Source organism: Protobothrops mucrosquamatus, unplaced genomic scaffold, assembly GCF_001527695.2.
Source record: "Protobothrops mucrosquamatus isolate PMUCROS unplaced genomic scaffold, P.Mucros_1.0 scaffold18, whole genome shotgun sequence".
Taxonomy (NCBI): Eukaryota; Metazoa; Chordata; class Lepidosauria; order Squamata; family Viperidae; genus Protobothrops; species Protobothrops mucrosquamatus.
The window spans coordinates 2,659,769-2,665,056 of NW_015386403.1; positions in this window are offsets into that span (position 1 = coordinate 2,659,769).

Consider the following 5,288-nt stretch of genomic DNA (forward strand, 5'->3'; position numbering starts at 1 on the left):
ACTACCCCCCGAGATCCGGACGATTCCGGATCTCCTAGCTTTCCGCCGCGCCCTCAAGACATGGCTTTTTCAGCAAGCGGGTCTGGCCTAGGGAGAATTTTAAATAGGGACAATTTTAATTATTATTTTTACATGACACAGCGGTAAATATTTGTTTTTAATTGGTTTTTATTGGGGATAATGCTTTGTACTGTTTTAATATGCTGTGAGCCGCCCTGAGTCCTGTGGGGAGAAGGGCGGCATATAAGTCTAATAAATGAAATGAAATCTATTATGTAACTGTTTTGTAAGCTCTGTTTAAAGAATCTAATTTAATGCTTCATCTTTTGGCACATCAAGGGAGTCATCTTGATCAAACATAGACTAAAGCAGGGGTGTCAAACTGCCGGCCCGTGGACTGGATGCATCATAGCAAAACTGCACTCACCCCATTGCCAGCAATGGCAAAAAAGTCACAATACATTGGTTGCAAGTTTGACACCCCTGGTGTAAAGGATATTATATTCAGTTTTGGCATGAGCATTCAGTCTGGGATAATTGTGGAAAAAAGTTTATGAAATTCAATAGACAATAGAATCTGGCAATAGAAAACAACTTCCTTTTGCCACTTAGTTATTTTTTAAAGTGAACATAAATTTAAAAACATATACTCTACACTCAATAATCATTTGAACAGGGACTCATGAGTTTAACAGGAGCTCAAACAGAAGAAACATATATTTTGAATGAGGGGTAAAAATGGAGCTGTTAAGAAGTAATCAGACAGGCACAAATCCAAGAGACTGAAATACTAAAAAAAATAAAAAATGAATAAAATAAAAGGAAAACTCTATACCATTTTTGGAGAAGTGTAGAATAGAAAAGTTAAGTAGTTTATAATGATTAAAAAAAGATTTGGTATAATATGTTTCTAGCATTTCAACTCAAGCCATTTATCAAATAACTGATTTGAAATGGATATTTACATGAATGTAACAAGGCAAAACAAGTTATACATAAAACATATGAATAATATATTATTGTATAAACAAAAGAAATTATTTTCTAATCAGCACTCATACAATCTTATATATTTTGCATTTGTTTTATATGTATGAATTATTTGTATGATATTTTTATTATTTGATGCAATTTGTATCACAACTTTCTATCAAATTTAAATAATCCACTAAAATGTATTAAATACAATGGTTCCTTATTCAACCTTGCTCTTTTTTTCTTAACTCATTTGGAGTACAAAGATGATACATCCTTTGCTTTAATTAGTATCACAATTAATTCTTCATTCTGTTTTTATTAGAATGAGAATTGGTGTCATATATAACATTATTTACATATTTTTGCAGTATGAATATTTTTAGTTGCAGTACATTTATGCATACCAAGTTACTTAATGTTCAGATATAATAGTTTTCATTTGGTATTATGGTATATCATGTATTGATATTTATGATCATAATACAATATAGAAAATTTTTATAATCATGACTGCTTCCTACAAGAATTTTATAAAGAATATATTTTAAAATATAAACAATTCTGCTAATTTATTGATAGCTGACCTCATATTTGAAAGTTAAATGTAATTCAATATACATAGACTGAGATTTTTCAATGATGCAAGAGCATGTAATTAAACAGAACATGATCATCATAGGTTAATTTTCATCTTTGTTTTAATAAGAACCAAATTTTGAAATACCTTACATGTTTATAACCTAATTGATCTTTTACTTATTTTAAATAAAATGTCTTAATGACTGTCATAAGGTAAGAGAGCAATATTCAAGAGACACTGGAATATTTATTTTAAATATATATTAGAATTCCCTCAGTTCTTCCACATATAAGCTATATACCTGAGAAAGTTTTCAGATGAAAAAGTGAGGAGTTTCAAAATCCCATTTCTTAAACAATATTCTGAGAGATAACATTTTTACCAAGGCCACTGTTAATTTAAATTTTTTTCATCTGCCCATTATCTGTTTTGTGATAAATTTGCATGTATTTGTAATATGATTGAGTTTCAAATTCAACATTTTTATTGTATATTTTTAATTGTTTAATTTTAGTTTTAACTACGCTTTAATTTGTTGATGCCAGTTCATTGTTAAGGTTTGTGTTTCTAAATACATCTGTTATTGAACATTTGGTCTGTAAACACTCTTAAAAAGAGAACTTTCAGAAAGCTTGTCAAAATCATTCATATATTGCATAATTAAATCTTCTACTTAATCTTCTATAACAGGCATGTCAAACTCGTGATGTCACATGACATCGCACAATGTATTGCGATCCCCCCCCCCATTGCCGGCAATGGGGTGGGCACGGTTTCAGCATGATGCATCCGGCCCGCAGGCCAGCAGTTTGACATGCCTGTTCTATAGAATGTTCTAACATTTATAATGTTATATTCTGAATCTTTAATACTGCATATTAAAATGTTTTAAAAAGGAGAAACAGTTTACCCTTTCAGTATTTAGATGGTGATGCATAAAATATATCTGTGTAGATCAGCAGTTTAGAACTTAAATTTCAGATGCAATTAAGTTTTCAGTCCAAAATGGAATGATCTATTTTGAGTTGAGCTCTGATGGAAATTTCTGTAGTTTTCCTGGCAACTCTTATAGATCACAAACTTACTTAAGAGCCATGGTGGTTAGAATGCAGTATTGCAGGCTAATTCTGCCGACTGCCAGCAGTTCAATTCTCACTGGCTCAAGGTTGACTCAGCCTTCCATCCTTTCGAGGTCGGTAAAATGAGGACCCTGATTGTTGGGGGCAATATGCTGACCCTGTAAACCACTTAGAATGGGCTGTAAAGCACTGTGAAGTGGTATATAAGTCTAAGTGGTATTGCTATTGTTATTGCTATTACTGTACCCTACTAAATTGAGTAAACTAACATATCGCTATCACATCAAAACCACTATATGGGACTTAATGAAATAGTAATGTATAAACTGATAACTGCAGCACAATGGCTAATAATAATTCTCACCCACTATGCCATCACAGTAATACTATCATGAAAGTGGAATTTCTCTAGTGAAAAAGTTTTTTTTTCTTCAACTATATTACAAATTTAAACTATAGTTCATGGAAGAACAAATCACTTCAATTACTATATTCATTAATTAAGTAAAATTCTCATAAATCCCCAATTTGCCTAGATATCACTTTAACTTCAAGCAGGTATCTAACAATAAAATAGCTTTAAAAGCTCTAAACAGATGATGACACTCTCATACTAAATAAAACTACACCACATCTTCCATTTAAACAACAATGGTATGCATGTCAGCAACTGAACTTTCCTTTCAGAAATTATTTAGGGGTATGCTAGGATCATATATGGCCTACTATCTTATCATACTTAATCGTCTCTGCTGCAGTATAGCCAATTTTACATTGGCGCTATGGTAAAAAACAATAAGCAATAGCCAAAATGTTTGATACATATATAAATGAATTACGCACATTATCATCAGTGCAGTTGTATTTTGGCTATTAACACATAATTCAAAATATCATACATACTAATTTTAACAGTTATGAGTTAATAATCAAAATACAACAGTAATAAAGAACATAAAGAATCATGGCCCAATATGGAAAGATCTGTTATTATATGTGTTGTTTTATTCTACCTACAAACCAAATACTGTAAAAGCAAAATATCTTGGCTAGTGACCATGGGAAAACAATTGAATTAGATTATCACAGACATTAAACATACATTCAATAGTAGGGAACTCTGATAAAGATTTATTAACTTGCAAGCTACAGATCAAATCAGATCCAAAAAGCAATTTGAGTGATTGTAGCTTAATCAAAGTTTTTTTGCATGGTTAGGAATATGTTTATATCCTATTCTATTTATATCTATATCTATTTGGAAGCATATGCAAATCTTTAATCTAGTTAAAGCAGGATTTGATGTAGAATCTGACATTTTGACAAAGTTGCTCATTCCTTGTCATCTGTAGCAAACTGTTCAGCTCACATGGCTTATTTGTGACATTATAAGAATAATTCAATTTTTGGCCTGGTGCTAGAATTGAGAGAATTTTTGGTTTGCTAGATAATTTCCTTCTCTTCTATTTTTCAAATGTGTTTTATTGGTGTCTCTGTAGTGTCCTTCATTTTCTTTGAAATTCCTTTGCTACTGAATAGCTGGAATGAATCCATAATGAAAGTTACGGTTATAATTTTATGGATAGTACAGTAGAGAAATGATGGTTAAAATATTTTTTCTGTACCATATTTCAACATAGTGAATGATTCAAGAAGCATAGTATACTTGGAACTATTTGGATAACATTTTTATTAAAAAAGTGTTAAGGGGACTTCTGCCCTTCATCAAATTATATTCCATAATACTCTTACCCATTTGCATTGATTGTTCTTTTGTTTATTTTTGCAGAACTTATTAGATTCACAACTTTATCAATTCTCATCTTTCATTATATCACTCTAATAGCAATAGCATCTATCCCTCCCATTAAACCTGTGTTTGTCTTCTATTATTAGTGTTAAGTCCAGAGAATAATGGCGCTTGAGACGAAGCATCTCCAACAAGTCTTTATTGTTTGCTCCATTCTACGAACAACCAGAGCAGAGGCACGCAGGCCTCTATTTATACCCTCTGATCCCCGGGCAAGTTCAACCAATCATGAGGCGGGCTTTTCCCGCCTTGCGCATGCGCACAAGGCTGGCGCTGCTCAGTCTGGTCCCGGGCAGCTTCTGCAAATGCCCGGGACTCTTGCAACGTCCCGAGCCTGCCTCTTGCAGGCTCAGGACACAACACCCCTTCCCCCTGGATGAAATAAGATTGCGCCCACATGGACGCCATCCTATAGATGGTGATATAATTACTAATAAGTTAATGTTACACAATGTATAAGGTGTGGGACTGTTCCTTTGAACCAGATCCAGTGACCCCCCCGACCTTGTTTTCATTGAAGACAACCAGCCAGAACCTTTAGGTCAGCTATTGCTATGTACCTGCTCACCTTACGTAATCGGCTAGGTATTTGGGAGGGCCTCTTACCCTGAGCGACCTTCTCAGACCTGGAGAGTTTGTATGGTTATCCCCGTTACTGCTTGCACTAGGTGAAGTGCCCTGTGAATGACCAGTGACTTCAGCTTGACTTTCCAGCCCGTCTCCTGTATTTGAGCAGTCAGGGCCCTGTTGGTCGCTAAACCTGGTTGACCTACCCTCTATGGAGTTGTCTAACCCCTCTGAGTTCATTCCCGTGTTTCCTGAGGGAGTACGGGTGTCCTGG